The sequence below is a fragment of the Camelus dromedarius genome, chromosome 3 (genome assembly GCF_036321535.1).
Source record: "Camelus dromedarius isolate mCamDro1 chromosome 3, mCamDro1.pat, whole genome shotgun sequence".
In the NCBI taxonomy this organism is placed as follows: domain Eukaryota; kingdom Metazoa; phylum Chordata; class Mammalia; order Artiodactyla; family Camelidae; genus Camelus; species Camelus dromedarius.
The window spans coordinates 55,954,461-55,972,765 of NC_087438.1; positions in this window are offsets into that span (position 1 = coordinate 55,954,461).

Sequence of the window (18,305 nt, forward strand, 5' to 3'; positions counted from 1 at the left end):
GTTAGTAATTTTATTATTTTCTTGCTTCAACTTTCTTCAGATTTGTTTTACTTTGCCTAGTTTCTTGAGTGAAATGCTTAACTCATTTAGCTTTTTAGAAAACTCAGTTTCAAAATACTTTCCTTTTCAAATAAATGAATTGTGTACATTTTTCTCTGTAGTACTTGCATTGTCACTTGCTTCTAAGTGTCTCATAATTTCCGTTGTAGTTTCCTCATTATCCCATGAGCTACTTAGTGCATTTTGAGGTTTTAATGTGTGTGTGTGTGTGCACATGTTTTTCCATATATGTTTACTCTTTCTTGTCTTAGCTAGAAAACGAAATCTGAATGATATTAATTATTTGAAATATTTTGAGACGTAAAGTATTCTCTAGTTTCTGTCTTTGGCTGCTAGTTTTGCAGTTGCTTCTACTTATTCTCACAGTCCAGAAGTAGGTCTTAAAATTATGGCTTAAAGCTTCTTCCCTGCAGTGATATTGGAGGATTTGGAAAATCTAGAGACCTATCCTGCAGGTCTCTTGACTTAGGACTTGATCCTAACTGTCTGTGTGTTCGTTGCCTGCGTAAGTCAGCTGCTCCGTGGAAACAGGAACCCTAGGAAATGGTTGGGAGTAGTTTTTTCTTGTTGTTCTTAAGTGTGTTTTATGGGAGGGAAACGCCTTTCCTGTCTGCAACTTTAAGCAGTGGTCACTGACTCACCTGGACCAGTTTTCAGCTACCTGCCATCAGGACCTGAACTCTTGGTAACTACTGCCTGCTCTTAGACACAGGGCTTAGGTGACCCATGACTTTGGGACCTGCTCAGTGCCTTGAGGTTTTTTTTTCCTGTTTCTGATTCAAAGGAAATTTTAGTTTGCTTTTGATCCTACTACCCTGTTTTGGTTTTTCCTTTCTGTATTATATTCCTATGTGTTTGAATCAGAGGTTGTGCATCTGCATCAGAGCATAAACTTCCTGCATGCTATTGACTTAAATGCTTTTATTTTTACAATATTTGGAATTATTTTTGCGTGTGGTGTAAGGTGAACATTAATTCATATTTTTTCCTCTATGAAATGAAACAAAAGTATCTCATTTATTCAGTGATAAATGATACTTCATTTCATCCTGTGAGATTTAAAATACCTTAATTGGTGGCCTCTGGTTGAAATTGGGAACTCAGAGAGCTTTTCTGAGCTTTTTTTTTTTTTTAACTTTAGAAATTAAAGTCATTTTGAAAGGGGCACAGTCTTTATAGTTAGAGTCGACAACCTTCTCTATTGTCTTATGAACCACTTCACCCATTCTATAACTTACCTGGCCCTAAAAGCATCCGAGTGTGCAAATTCTTATGTAAAATGCAGTCCTTTAAGTTTTAAGCTCATGGATGCCATTATTTTTGACTCATTAGTACAAAGAGTTCTTGAAAAATGAATTTCACAGAATATCCTCCCCCTGAATTTGACTTGTATATAGCTTTATTCCTTTCAGATTGCAGGTGGAGTACCTGCAGAGGAAATAGTTAATGAATGGCCAGTGTAAGATTCTGCATAAATACTGTAAGCAGTAAATGATTTTTAAAAGATCACTGAACCTCACTTGGCCTAAACTCCCTCATCAGTTAAAATGTGAGAAATGGATTATCTGACCTTTGAGATTCGTGTAGGAATATGGCTGTGTCTGTATCCTGGATCTGAGTTTAAAAAATAAATAATAAACAGCACTTGGGAGAACCTACCATATGGAGTATAACTGGGTGTGATGCTATGATTAATCCTGTTCTTTTAAAATTTTTGAAAAAACATTAGTGAATTGGAAGACAGGGTGAAGAACGTATTAATTACATGGGCAGATGACGCTATATAAGGCAATACTGCAAACATGAGAGAGGAGAAATGATAGGTGTGACTTATTACATATGCATGACCAAGAGAGAGCAAAGGACTTGCTGACTGATGCACATATTATGTTTGTTATTCTAGCACAAATTTTTCTTAATGAGCCAGATTCTCTCGTTGTTTAAATGGCTCCCTTAATTCTTCCAGGCAGTTGGAGTACCATACCCTGAAGTATCAAAATTGTCTTTGATGTTACCCTAATGTCCCAAATATTACACTTCTCACAGTGTAGTTTAGGCAGTTGAGAAGATCTGACTCAATTTAATGTTCAGCTTTATGTATCAGGGGCTTTTGCATGATACCTTGTTTTCTCCCTGGAGAGTTATATTAATTGCAATGGGAACACCAAAGTGGTAACACAGTTAGCATTATTTATCTCTGCATTAGGCACACGGAGGGGCTGTTTAGCATCATTTTCAGTTTCTAAAGAAATGAAGTTTTATTCCCAGTGTGAATTCCCATTTCTCAGCCAGCTTCTCTGGAGCCTTAATGATCTATTCACCTTCTCAAAGGAACACTAAGTATTAATAACAAAATATCCCAAAGAGACCAACATTTTGTTGACTTCTAGTCTTCTTAATTTTTCAGATTTGCTGATTGTAACATAATCTGGGTTACTTATTCCTTCATATTTGTTGTTGCTGCTACTGTGTTGAACATCAAAGAAATTTCATAACGTTGACTGGAATACTACTACTTTCTGGTGCCCTGAAATGTTTATTTCAGTACTTGTGCTCACAGCTGCTGTAGCTCAAGTTCAAGACTAATACATTATACCGATATCAAATATTTGCCCTTCACATTTCCTTCTCTTCCCCAGGTTTGGTTTTGTTTTAATTTGGGCTGACATGAACTGAAGTTACCCCTTGGGACTTTTTGCTTAGTCTTCTTCTGCCCATACCCCATGAAAAACAAGGAGACAAATTGTTTTCATTTTTAAGTTTTACAGCTACTCACTTATTTAGGGGAACTGAAAGGAAACAGCAAAAGTAACAAATTCAACCACATTTAAATAGACTTCCACACATTTTTATCTGTATTTCTGTATTCTTCTCTTCAAGGATGGAGAGATCTTTTGCATTTCTCTTTTCTTACTTTCCTCCTTGAGTGGCCATCAGCAGTCATCCTTTTTTTCCTCCATATTCACACATTAAACCAGTATTTATTTTACAAACCATTTCTTCTCTCTCATCTGTCTTATTTTGTCAGAATACAAGTAATGCATACTGACTAAATATACTCCTGAGTAATAGGAGTTCTTAAAAATACAAAGAAGATGCAAACCAAAAACAATAAAATGTCACCCGTATTTTTACTACTCTGAGGCACCTACTGCACCATATTGCATTCTTACGTACTGTCTTCTACAAATCTTTTTGCATATATACAGTGTTCACAAGGCTTTGATCAACTTTATTCTCACCTCTGAAGAACAGTGACAGTTGTCCACCAGGGTATGTCTTTGACTCTGAATTTTAAGCACTTGAACTTCATTTCAAAAGCAAAATGATGGCAATCTACAGATTTAATGCAATCCCTATCAAATTACCCAGGACATATTTCACAGAACTAGAACAAATCATAATAAAATTTATGTGGAACCATCAAAGACCTAGAATTGCCAAAGTATTACTGAAGAGAAAGAAAGAAGCTGGAGGAATAACTCTCCCAGAGTTCAGACAATACTATAGAGCTACAGTCATGAAGACAGCATGGTATTGGTACCAAAACAGACATATAGACCAATGGAACAGAATAGAGAGCCTAGAAATGAACCCACAAACTTTTGGTCAACTAATCTTCGGCAAAGGAGGCAAGAATATACAATGGAATAAAGACAGTCTCTTCAGCAAATGGTGTTGGGAAAACTGGACAGCAGCATGTAAAACAATGACGCTAGAACACTCCCTTACACTGTACACAAAAATAAACTCAAAATGGATCAAAGACTTAAACATAAGACAAGATACAATAAACCTCCTAGAGGAAAATATAGGCAGAACATTATCTGACATACATCTCAAAAATTTTCTCCTAGAAGAGATAAAAGCAAGAATAAGCAAATGGGACCTAATGAAACTTACAAGCTTCTTCACAGCAAAGGAAACCATAAGTAAAACAAGAGACAACCTACAGAATGGGAGAAAATTTTTGCAAATGAAACCGACAAAGGCTTGATCTCCAGAATATATAAGCAGCTCATACGACTTAATAAGAAACAACCAAATAACCCAATCCAAAGATGGGCAAAAGACCTGAACAAGCAATTCTCCAAGGAAGACATACAAATGATCAATAAGCACATGAAAAAAATGCTATCACTAATTATCAGAGAAATGCAAATCAAAACTACAATGAGGTATCACCTCACACCAGTCAGAATGGACATCATTCAAAAATCCACAAATGACAAATGCTGGAGAGGCTGTGGACAAAAGGGAACCCTCCTACACTGCTGGTGGGAATGCAGTTTGGTGTAGCCACTATGGAAAATAGTATGGAGATTCCTCAAAAGACTAGGAATAGACTTACCACATGACCCAGGAATCCTGCTCCTGGGCTTATATCCGAAAGGAACCCTACTTCAGGATGACACCTGCACCCCAGTTTTCATAGCAGCACTATTTACAATAGCCAAGACATGGAAACAGCTTAAATGTCCATCAACGGATGGCTGGATAAAGAAGATGTGGTGTATTTATACAGTGGAATACTATTCAGCCATAAAAACTGACAACATAATGCCATTTGCAGCAACATGGATGCTCCTGGAGAATGTCATTCTAAGTGAAGTAAGCCAGAAAGAGAAAGAAAAATACCATATGAGATCTCTCATATGTGGAATCTAAAGAACAAAAACAAAAACAAAAACACAAAGCATAAATATAAAACAGAAATAGACTCATAGACATAACATACAAACTTGTGGTTGCCAAGGGGGTGGAGGGTGGGAAGGGATAGATGGGATTTCAAAATTGTAGACTAGATAAACAAGATTGTACTGTACAGCACAGGGAAATATACACAAGATCTTATGGTAGCTCACAGAGAAAAAAAATGTGACAAAGAATATATGTATGCTCATGTATAACTGAAAAATTGTGCTCGACACTGGAATTTGACGCAACATTGTAAAATGATTATAAATCAATTAAAAAATGTTAAAAAAAAAAAAAAAAAGCAAAATGATGCATTACATCAGTATTTGCTGGAAAAGCTCAACCAAGGCCAGCGTCATCAGGATCGGGCTTCCGAGAGCTGGAAGCTGCAGTAGAGAGGTGTCCCGTCCATGCTTGCCTGTAAGGTAGGAGGCAGAGGGACCAGAGTACGTGGACATGGAATGGCTCAGCCTTCTCCAGCAAGGCTGTGCATCTGAAAGAAAAATAACCACTTGCCAGACGATAAAAATGAATGAAATAGCATTTTCTTTCTTTGACATCAAACATTAACTGGCCATTATATGAACAGCCATATAATTTATAACTCTAAAAAATAATAAGATGGAATCAAGTTGGAAAAGTAATCTTAATTAGGTTAATCTTATGATTTCTCTCCAAAGTATTTCTGAACGTGGTATCCTTTTGCACCCAAAATATATTTCACTTTGCACATATTTGAATCAGGTACAGAATTTCATGAATTGAATCTTTATCTTTTGCCTCAAGTCATGTTTCATATGACTAAAACTCTTAGTTTTACTCTGTCAGCAAAATGTCTCCTGGCATTCTCCTGTGTTCATAGTACTAGGTGAGATCAGAGGACACCAAACGGAAAACAGTGGGCCAGACCTGGCTCACAGTTACCTTTTTTTAGGTCTGAATTAAAAAAAAAAAGTTTTTTTAATAGTTGCCAATATTTAAAAATAGATGGAATGCACATAAATATATGGATTCCTTGCTTCTTCGTAAGTCAAGAGACCAGGCAGTGTTGGGAGTATATTCAACTACAGCAGCAATTGGCTTGGTCAGAGGGTGTTGCTCCCTTAAACGTGGGGTGTGCACCCTCACCTGACATCACCCTGCCAGCTCCGGCTCTTCCACGCCCGGCTGCTTTTCCTCATTAACCTCTGTCTACATTCAGGTCTGAGGCTGCTCCTCTCTGTGTTACTCTGGTTCCCCCTCACCACTTAAGCTCTTCACATGTTGACAGTATAACCTGACCATGCGACTGGTGATTCTTCCCTTCTCAGACTTGTTTCTACTTCTGGGCTGTTCCTTTTGTTGTTGCTGTTTGTTCCCACAGGTTCTTTCCCTGTCTATTTTCAGAGTTGCCTTTTGTCATCTTTTTATATTCCAGGCAGACCGTTTGCAGTTTTCTGTTTTGTATGGTCTTACACCTCACAGAATTCCTTCTGCCTGTGGTGTTTCCTCTTCTCATCCATCCTTGGATGTCACATAGTCACCCTCCAAGCATCAGTACCAATGCTGCATTGTTCTGACACAGCCTGTCCCTCTACCAGCTAAGTTAAGGGTCTCCCCCTTTGTCTGCCAGGGAAACCTTGGGTGCCGTTCTGTTAAAATATGTGTCCTGTTTACAGCTCTAGAGTGCGTTTGTTGATTTGTCTGTAGCCCCTCAGTTTCTCCACCTTCTGACTCATTCCTTGAAGGCCAGCACCATGGCTCATGTAGGTCCACTGTGCTCTTACTCAACAATGTGCTCAGCATACAGAAGGAGTTGAGTAAAGGAATGAGAAGTAAAATATGTGTTTAAAGATAGAGCCAATTTTATAGTTCTCTAGTTGTTTCCTTGAGTTGTGCTTTATTTGATAACTTTCACCAAACTAACACTTTTAACATTTGATGGCATAAGTTTTCTCCCAATCTCTTCTCTCCCTTTCCTTCTTTTCTTCCCTTACTATTTCAGACTGCGAGTGTGCCTGGGCACACACCCCCGCGCACACACACACACGCGCACGTGCACTGCTGCTGCCACTGCTAGTATCACACAGCAGAGTAATAATACTTAATCAGTATTCACTAATTGGGGAGGTTGCAGTAGCACAGAAATAAAGATCTAGAATTTTCAATATAAATATCAGACTTATATGCTACAGTATCTTATAGAGTCTATTAATTTTTTTTTTTTTAATTGCTCCAAAATTAAACAATAAGGAAGAATTTCACGTAGAGCTAGAATGAAAAGAAAAGAATTTCTGAAGGCTCGAAAGACTCTGCTTACTTAGTATGGATCATGTAAATATGGCTGCTTTTTGAAGAGAGGTTAGGAACTTTTAGATAAGCTGGAAGGGAGTTGACCACAGAAATCTTCATGATTACAGTATCACATCTCCTTGCAAACATGGGGCCATGAATACCCTCATCTGTGTGCCTACTGTGGAGCTCTTTGTCTTTATGGGACTTTGCACAGCTGACAGCTAATGCAGGCATTTAAATGCAAAATCTGACACTGATGTTTTCCCCCAAATGACACTTTGATTCATAAATCATATGAATGTCGGTAGCACTATTCATTTATAAAATAATGCAGCTATCACTTAGTAATGCAATTCAAAACATCTTTCTCTTTATTTAGCCATTTCCAACTCCATTACATGTGACTATGTAAAGAATAAAAATTGATTAGACAACGAGTGAAAAGTGGGCAAAAGCATTTCCCAGCATGTTGCCCGCATCGTGGCAAAATGATGGAACCATAGCATTTTATGTCCTATTGAGGAGATGTTTCTTGCTTAGGTGGCCTGTTTCTGATTAAAAGCATCTTTGTAATACTGCATTTTACTTCCATAAAAAGAAAAATATGCTGTGTGCCCAGAAAGAGTCTAGTACTAGCTGCAAAAAAAAAAAAAAAAAAAAAAAGATGTTAATGTGGTGAGACAGACGATCCCTGCTTCCAAAGCTGGTAGGATGGTGGGTTTTGAAAACACAGCAAGTCATGTCTCTTAGCTTCTAATTTCTCAATGGTGGGTCAATGATAAAAGTGGTAGTGATGATAATAATAACAATTGCTAAGATAAGAATAGCTATAATTTTTGAAATGTTTTTTGAATGTGTTATATTACAGATAAATATATTATCTTCTATTAAATATATTATCTGTAATTGTCAAAACAACCTGGAAATGTGGAATTATTGCCCTATTTCACAAATGCGGACTCTGAGACCAAGCCTGGTGAAGTGACTTCCTGAGGTGGGCAGTTAGTGCTGAAGCCCAGACGGCTGCTGTCAACAACTCCTTCTCTCTAGTTGTTGTATCTACATAACTTGGGGGTTATAGTGCCTTTTGTGAAAACTAGGAGGGTCCCATTGACTGTCTTTCTTAATGTGGCTCATGGATCTGTGTCATGGGAGCGCTCTGCTTGCTTCCATAGACTGTTCAGACTTCTAAAAATATATGTTTTCCTATTTAGGATTTTCCTTTGGAATTTTGGGGCACTAATCTGAGTACAGGTCTGCTCTGTCTATTTCAAGAAGGGCAGGGAGGTGGCACATCTGTCTCTCGGGTGGCACTTGGGGAGTGTTTTCCTGGCTGATCAGCCATCATGGGAGAACTCAGGACCAGTCACTGGTGTCCTTGTCCACAGATGCTGACCGAGAAGCAGCTCAGACTAGAATTCAATGAAGAATAGCTTGTCAAAGGACAAGGGAAATTTTTCGCATTTACTTTTCTGATATGTGGTGTTACGTACGGGGTCCTTGCATTCTGAGCAGAAGGCTGCTAATTTCTCATGTGAGCTTTTTCACAAAGTACAAAAGCAGTGAGCAGTGTCCAGCCAGAGGAACACATCTCAGGTGGCTGGTGAATTACACAGCAGGATGGCCTCAGCTGTCCAAGGACTGTTCCAAGGTCATATACATTCTTTATTCATTAATTTCAGATTTTGCCTAACATTTTTATAGGCATAAGGCTTTTCTCCAAGGGGAAAAATTCAATTTTAATGAGAAGAAGAAGAGTCAATTTGAACAGTATTCATTTTATAGAAAAATACAATCCTATATCTATAAAACAGAAAAGAGTAAATGCTAAGATAATGTCTGTGTTCAAAATATATTCACAAGTGTTTTTATACCTCATTTATCAGAACTATTTAAGTCGTATCATTATTTCCTCTTACTAAGATCCTTTGCCTTGTTAGTGGCAGATGGAACCCTATGGACTAAATGTTTTGTTTTAAATGTAACATGAAACTTATTACATAGAACTGCTTTCCTTCTCCTCTTTTGGTTCATTTCTTTCTCTTAATCCTATATGATCCTGATACTGTATTTTCAGTTAGCTGGACTTGGCCAGTATTTTCAGTCAGCTGGACTTGGCCAGTTTTATAGAATAAATGGTATTGAGTTGGACTCTCAGGCTGAAAAGTCAACAGTTGGAAGGAAAGGAAAGGGCTTAAGTAATCATGGTCAACACTAGAAAAGCTTTAGGTTAAATATAGACAAGAAGATCATAAAATAATGGCTATAATTTAAAAATGTTTCTTTCTTTCCAGCCCCACACCCCAGTTTGATGTTTATAAGCATAGTATGGTTTCTGAAGCAACTTCATGAATATATTATAGATGGGCAGAGGAAAATGAATCAGACCTTTTTTCACATTCATATATATATTCATTAGATCAACACGTTCTTCCCTCTGTTTGGCATAATCTGAAAGCGGTAATTTGAAATTATTAACACAGCACAGATGGCCTGCTCTGATCAGTTGGGCCTCTTGACAGTCCATGGACAGACCATGTCTGTTCCACCTCCAAGAGGTTCCTTCTGTTTCTGTCTCTTCACTGTCCACAGTCCTGCCCTCCAGGGTCCAGCGCACGACTCTCTCTCTCTGTCTTCCCTTGCTTCAGAAGAACCGTAGCACCTAATTGCCTGTTGTTTAGTCCTCGGCTATATTGCTCTTCGGTATGAGTCACTCTCTGCAACTAGACTATAGGCTTCTTGAAGTTAGGGACCCTGGCATCTGCATCCCTCAGTGCAAAGCAGAGTGTCAGCTCTCAGTAGGAACTCGTTGATTCAGAGCCTGCTTTCTGCTACTTTATGTTTATTATTTAATTGAGTGAGGTTCCGCAGGGCATAAACTACGCCCTTGAAGCCAAGGCACCCTTGGGAGCTATATTAACTTAAGTCACATGGACCTTATTTATTTACTGTTTCAGTACACTGAGTTGGCTGTATTATCAATCTGGCAGTCTTAAGCATCTGACAGTCTTAAAAGAGGCAATGCTGCTTCTTTGCTCCTCTTGTTTGACTTTCTGGAAGTGGTGGAGAGGGACTGGGGAAGAGGAGTACTTGTCATGTTCTATCAACTAGAATCTGAATTGGAAAACTGAAGAACAAGGATTCCTTTTGTCATATACTTATTTTTCTTTTTTTTAATAATAAAGAAGTACCTTCCCATAGATACAGAAAAGCTGAGTATTTCCATTCGCTTTTAGAGTTAGAGGCAGGGAATGAAAAAGCAAGTGCTTCTATTAAGGTGGTGTTTGGCCAGGTGGATCCTTGGCTCTATTTCCTGCTTTCTTTTTTCGTTTAGAAGGCATCTGGTTTCAGTGTGTCTGAGATGGCATGGATGAGCGTTGGGGGCTTGTTTGGGGGTAAGTCCTCAGGAACTCTCAGCCAAAGTGCATTTCCAATGAAGTATTCTAAATAGTGCTTCCCTGGCCATCAAGTTTTCTGGGAGCTCTTGAGTTGAAGGATCTAGGAGCAATGAGCTCAAAGTAAGAGGAAGAAGGGCAAATTAATCCCTGGACAGAACCACTCCAAAAATAGCCAACCTAAAGAGATATAAACATGTTAGACGTAGCCAGGTTAGTGTTGAAATGCCCATTGTTTGAAGGATGTCTGCATGGAACAAAGGAAGGTCAAATCTGCCTTATGTAAGCAGAAGCTGGGTCCAGCCCAGGAGCTAGGGGCTGCTAGGAGCTTTATGAAGAAACCAGGAGAATGGTTGGTTGGACAAGGCCAGTCCCTGGTTCTAGGAGAAATTTTGGATGAGGAAAGTTGGGTAAAAGATTCACCAGGTAAATCAGATACAAGCGAAGGGATTTGAAGTCTGATGCCCTTACAAGTGCTCTGAAAACTAAATGTACCCTGTACTGTCGGGGTAACTGGCAGACAGGATTCCTGACGCTCTTCCTGGGTTTTGCGAGCTCTCAATCTACTGCCTGACCTGACTCTAATTGCCTCAGGGACCTGCACTCAGCACAACTTTATTTCTGGCCTCAGGGCAGGAAAAGTATTGGCAAGAATTCTTATAAAGACTCCTGAGAAATCAGATCAGTTTGACTTTAACTTGAAATGGCGTTAGGGTGGCCCCAGTCTCTTGGGCCAAACCTGGTTCTTGGGTCTGCCCTAGAGTGAACCCAAACCCTCTGTCTGAATTACTCGTTGGGTCTCCTGGCTTTCAAGACCACAAGGGCCCTCTCTGGGCTAGAACAGACTCCTGGATTAGCCTCAAGCAAAATGTATTTCTCTGGAATCCATCTAGGGTGGAAATAGCCTTCCCAGGTCGGCATCTGTGTGTGGTACAGCATCGCTCAACCCAGAGCATTCTCCTTGTGTGTGACCTCAGAGGGGAGGTGGGGCTAAGGTGGGGGCTGAGGGTAGAGGTTTCTCAGAAATGTCTGTTTCACAAAGCAGCTCTTTTTCTCCACTGAACAACTTTGAGCCTCTTGCTTTCATTTTCCTCAAATATCTATCAGGGCTTTGTAACTTATGAGCAAACAAACTGAAACAGAAAGCCATTTTTTAAGTTAATTTTATGTTTGGTACAGGATTAGAAACTGGGCTCCGTTTGCACAGCAGGTTTACCCTGTAGCACAGAAACGGTGCCTGGTCTTCTGACACATGGCGGTGATATTTGGTCTGAAGGGGATTAAGAATAAGAAAAAGGAAAAAAAAAAGATCAGTTTCTATTTGTAGGTAACTCTCAATGTCCCCTCTCAGAATCTCAATTACTTCTCATTTTCTTTTCCACGTGTCTCATGGCCTTAAGACGTGCTGGAAACACTAACGTCCTACATTCTCATCACCAGCCATGGCTCACAGCACCACTCGCTGACGTTTTACTGCGGTGTCCTGAGCTGCCCAGTCACCTCATGCTAAATTTAGGCTTTAAATAAATAGAGCATTTTAGTTGCAGCGCTACTAGAAAGCAGCTGGAATAAGGATACATGGACGTACTGCTTTTGTATTGCTGGAATGGGAAGCATAATTTTGAAAGTTATTTTTTGTTTTCTTTTTTTATATTCGAAGATACTTTATGGGAAGATAAATGAGTAGAACTCAGGGTAGCAGTGAGAGAACAGCCTCTCAGATAAATGAATTCCTTAGCTAATTTTTTAAAATTAAGCAAATAAGAGAGAGCCAGTCTGAATAAATTAAATGTCTGTCCAGATCTAGACTCTGAGCTAGAAGTCCCAAGGTGACACAGTTGTCATCCTCTCAGCCTCTTTAGAACACTTGGCTATTGAACGTCACATGCCTGGTGTTGATTTGCTAATGATCCATGGGGGTGCATCTTGCCTCCCCACGAGTACCTTGAGGAGAAAGACTGACGTTTGTCTTCCTCATACTCTCTCATAGTACCTGCCATGGGCACACAGTGAAGATGGCATACAGTGAAGCCATCAAGAAATGTTTGCTAAAGGGATATGCCCTTGTTGACCTAAAACAATAAAAACAGCCAGTTATTTTACCAGCAAAAAGGGCTTATTCAGGAACAGTAAAGAATTGCAATTTAGGAAATGTAATCTATGGTGAACCACAGACAAATCCAGAGAACAAAGGAGAGGAATATTCTTTTATAGAGAAAGGGGTGTTGGGAGAAGCTGTTATAAACAGAGTCCATTGGAGGAAACTGGGAGTCCAAAGTGTAGTGGCTTTTCATTGACTGAGTTGTGACAGTCTCTAATTGGCTGGACTGTTGCTGGGCAAAGAGAAATTCTTCCTTCCTCCTGTTGGGCAGAGAAGTAGTAACTTTCTTCCTGTTGTAGTTGCAAAGGTACCTCTCTTTTTTTCAGTCTGCAACTGATCTCAAATGGCAGGATGTGAAAACTCTCCCTTCTGGTCTCCTTACTCTATTTTAAAGGAGATTTCTGTTTATTAATTTTCACATTATGAAATTCACAGTATGAAATTGACATTTTAGAATCAAGGCATACTTAAAAAATAATTTTTGAACATGTACACAGTACAAAATATAAAAGCTGCTACAAAATATAAACTTAAAAGATAAGGTTACTGTTACCTCTATTTCCTAGTCACCCAGTTTTCTTCCGGGAGGGGAACAGAGGCTTCCTGTGTATGTAACTTTCCACAAATACTACATTCATTTACAAACACATACATAGACAAATATATCTGTACATATCAAATTTTAGCAAAGTATGCACACTGTTCTGCAATTGATCATTTTTTTTAATATAACAGTATATCCTGGAGAATTTTCTTTCAACACAGGAAGCTAACACATTCTTTTAAAGAGCTGCATAGGGTATATTCTATGGTTGTCCATTTTCCCAAACTTTTCACTATTATCAATTACACAGCAAGGATATCTTTGTATACATGTCATTTTATAAATGAGTAAGTATAGCTAAAGGATAAATTCCTAGAAATAGAATTGTTGAATAAAGGCATTGACAAATTGCTCTCCACCAACTTTCTTTCCAGCCAACTTACAATGCATGCAGTGATGATTTTTTTGACATGCCTTGTGATACCCAAGTGAAGAAAGTTACATTATTAATGGCAAACGCTTACATAGCACTTAGTCTGTGCCAGGTGTTGGTCTATGTGCTTTACATATATTACCTCAAATAAGACTCACAACAACCTTGTAAGGGAGGTACTTCCATTACTTCCAATGCATAGGTGATATAAGATATTTTGCCTCAGGTCACACATCTGGTGAATAGTAGATGTCATCTAAGCCCAAGCAGTCTAGCTCTAAGAATCAGTAAGCATGATCCTAGGTTGTGCTAATAGTGACAATTAAAAAAAGTACTCTATATGAGATACAAGAATAATTTTTCAAGAAACGTTTAACTGTTGAGTAAGGATTGCATCAGGCTCTATCATCATACCTCCTTGTTGCAGTCTTCCATAGCACCCTGAGTGCCTCCCTAGCAGTCCTTGAAAGTATTCTTTCCTGGTTCACTAGCACATTCTCTAACCTCACTCTGGTCATAATTTGTTGGAATATCATTGCTCATGTAGATGAACCTTGCATTGCTCTGGCCTATCAATTTCCCAGTCTCCTTTCCCTCAGTGACCTTACCTTCCACTTTACCTCACTTCTCTTTCCTGCTATGTAACCAAGATCTACATCTTATCATTATCAATAACTGCATCTCCTTTGTAATGTCACTTTCAAGCATCGTACCATCAGACCAACAATTCCCATTTTCTGACTCACTTCCTCTAATACCCCTACTTCACCAGCTCTAGAATCCCCACTGGGGTCTACATTCTATTGATACTGTGAACAAAAAAAGAACAAAGAACATCACTCATCTCTGAGTTATATAAAGGTTAAATCACAGCCCTTTGCTGTTGCTCACCCACAGTGCACCCTGAAAGGAATTCAGGATGAAAAATAGGATGAGGCACTCTGTGCTTTGGGTAAACAGCCCCTAGATAGTTAGATGTATATCTCAGGAAGAATTACAGTAACTCCAGATTCTCACGTCTTCTCGTATATAGAAAAGCACTAAAGTCATTAACTTAGGTAGTTGTTCTTTGTGATTAGCAGTAATCTTTTACCAAGATGTATGCTTAACCACGTGTGTTTCCTAGCCAAAAAAATCGTATTCATACGGCTCCTCCCCTACCTCTTTGGACCAGTTCCCCAGAGTTGTCTCCTAGGCTATAGTCCTCAGTAAGTCCCTGAAAAAAATATAAACTCATAACTCTTCATGTTGTGTGCTTTTCTTTAAGTTGGCAATACTGCTGTTTTTTTCGCTGTCCACCCCCACACTGGTGCCCTCACTTTTGCCTTACACAGTAGCTTAGATTTCACAGACCATTGCTACAATCAGTTTTGTCTAGATTATTGCATAGCCTCCTGAAAAATCTCTCTGCTTCCTTGCCCCCCTTTTATGTATTCTCAAAGCAGCAAATGACTCTATTAAAATGTAAGTTAGATTAAGGTACTTGTTAGTTTAAAACCCTCCGATGTCTTTGCATTTCACTCAGGACAAAGGCAAAGTATTTTAAATGGTTTATAAGACAGTATGTAGCCTCTCTGGCTATTTCATACTACTCTCCCTTTTTCTCACTCTGCTTATGTTCCATGTTTCCACCCTGAAGCCTTTGTGTTTGCTTTGTGACTTTGCCTGGAACATTTTTCTTCCAGGTATCCACAAATCTCCCTCCGTCACTTCCATGATTCCAAGAAAAAGTATTGCAATTATGATAATTTCAGTCACAAAAGTCAAGTGTGTAAATGTTAACTTGTTCCCCTTTTTTCTTTTTTACACTACTGAGCTCTACATAGGGTATTTCCCTTCATTAACTGAATTTTAATCAAACTTTAATCACTTATTGTTAATCCTTGGTATTGAATTAGAAGTCTCACACTCCTTTTCATGAGTTCCCCCTATTATAAATTCTGGCATAAGAATGGGGATACTTTGTTTCAGAGCAACTGATTTTTGCTTAAAGTATATACTTCCTATTTAATTGTTTGCAACTTTGTTTGTAATAACAAAGAACTGGAAACTGTGTCAATATTCCATAAGTGGAAGATAGTGCTTGGAACATTTATACAATGAAATGCTATGTAGCCATTAAAAAGTAATGAAAATGTATCTGAAAATACTGATTTGGAAAGATTATCAGACTAAGAAAGGAATGTAAGTGAGAAAAAAATATAGGACAGTGGATACAGTGTGGTTCCTGTATATTTTTTCTAGATTTGGTGAATAACAGAGTTCTAGTTAGTACGGTGTGAATAAATGGAAATGCTTTTTAAGGTGTGCATGAGGCACCACCGAAAGCGTTCACTGTGGTAAAAGGGCGGCTAAGGAGGCTCAGTGTTCATTCCATTTCTTTTTTATAGTTTTATTTTAAAACGTGCGTGTTTTTATTTTTTTGTACTTAAATTTTAACTTACATTGAATTATTGGACTGAGTCATTTAGCACAAACTATTTGTTAGTTATTCAGTAAACAACAAATCACTCTTAGACTTTTACTGTGAGCATAGTACCATGCCTGGTGCTGGGGAGGCCATAAAAGGAAAAAAGAAATAATCATTGACCTAACAAAACTTAGAATACAGTAGGGGAAATAAGATACACAGAAACAATTAGAGAAGGGCATAAAACTCCTATAATTTAAGCTAATGTTGATGAAGTGGATGATAGATATTATATAAATTGAAACAAGAAGTTGCCAAGTGTCATCAGGTGAAAGAAGATATAATCTGAATTTGGTGTTGAAAGAAATATAAGGATTAGATTAAGGGGCAGAAATGGAGAAGATAGTCCAAGAAAAAGTAACACGTATCAGGCAGCTTTAGCAGAGTCACAGGTAGCTAACCAGCAAGGTCAAAATGTTTTAGGAAGGTGGATTGTCATCAGCATAAGAACTGATAGAAATGTAGAGACTGGGGTGGAAGTACATTTGAAGACTAACATAAAAGTGAAAGCCTGAGTATTTCAGTCTACAGTGGAAGAATAAAATTTGGATGGAGAGAAAAGGGTGAATCCAAAATCTGCCAGAAAAGGAAAAACACTCATATAGAACTTGGTTGAATGTTAGCACTGCAAAGTAATTTTCAGAACATAAATGTTTCCAAAAAAAGTTTCTACTTTTCTTACTTTGGACACATATTAATGTAAAATATATTGATATAATATCATGTCTATTCAGTTAAGAGCTGAAGCATAGAAAAAAAGTTTTATAAAATGTCTGTTGATGTAATTACTAATAAAGACAGACACAAGTAACTATAAATCTGTTTAATAAAATTGAATGTAAATTCAAAACTCAGGAGATGAAATAAAAATTTAATGCACTAAGAATGACCTAGATGCAAAATTTAGATGTAACAGAAAACACTGAGAAGCTAGGCAGGTTGAATGAAAGAAATAAAAATAAACTGCTGACTCATTTTCTCTTGAGGGACCTGAATGGTTTTATGAAACTCTTAATACAACTTTCAACCCTGACTCCAGACATTGGGAAACAATGTTGTCTCCCTGCTATTTCCCTGGATTGGTTCAACTCTCCAAGATAGTATTAAGAGGAAGGAAATAGAATCCAGGGTCTAGACTGATAAGATTGCCCTGAAACCCTACACAAAGCACCAGAAGACTGAGCATCTACTTTTGCTAAGGGCACGTTTCCTAATAAATAAGGATTCCTTTTAGACAACAATGCCATGGTAACTAGATGAGGCAACTTGAATGTAAAACTACGTGATTAATGACTTAATGTCTATTCCAACCTGGATCAGAAAGAGTAGCAATAAGTCTGCAATGCTCAGGTCTCTTTGATACTTCTTTTTACAGGTGTCACATTCTTCACCTTCATTGACATCATTCTTGGTCTCTATCAGAATTACTCTCCAGACTCCTCCCAGGCCCACCCTCAATGTGGCACTCTCCAGGCCACCTGTGGCCCCACCCCTAATTAGTGTTCACTTCATTTGCATGTAGGTTTTCTTATTATAGTTTACTTTCATAAAGTAGGATTCTTTTGTCAGGTCAATACAATAAAGCTTTGTATTTTATTTATTTTTAATTGAAGCATATTTGATTTACAGTGTTGTGTTAGTTTCTGGTGTACAGCATAGTGATTCAGATATTTATAAATTCTTTTTCATGATAGGTTATTACAAGATATTTAGTATAGTTCCCTGTGCCATACAGTAGGACCTTGTTGTTGTATTTTCACATAGTAGTGTGTAATCTGCTAATTCCAAACTCCTAATTTATCCCCACCCTTCTTTTGCTCTTTGAAAACCATGAATTTGTTTTCTATGTCTGAGTCTATTTCTATTCTGTAAATAAGTTGATTTGTGTCATTTTTTAAGATTCTGTATATAAGTAATATCATATGGTATTTGTCTTTCTCTTTCTGACTTAGTATGATAATCTCTAAGTCAATCCATTTTGCTGCAAATGACATGATTTCATTCTTTTTTATGGCTGAGTAGTATTCCATTGTAAATGCGCACTGCATCTCCAGTCATCTGCTGATGGGCATTTAGGTTGTGTCCACATCTTGGCTATTGTAAATAGTGCTGCTATGAACACTGGGGTGCATATATCTTTTTGAATTAGAGTTTTATCTGGATATATGCCCAGGAGTAGGACTGCTGAATTATATGGCGACTCTAGTTTTAGTTTGTAAAAGGAATCTCCATACTGTTTCCATAGTCGCTGTACCAAATTACATTCCCACCAGCAGTGTAGGAGGGTTCCCTTTTCTCCACACTCTCTCCAGCATTTATCATTTGTGGAC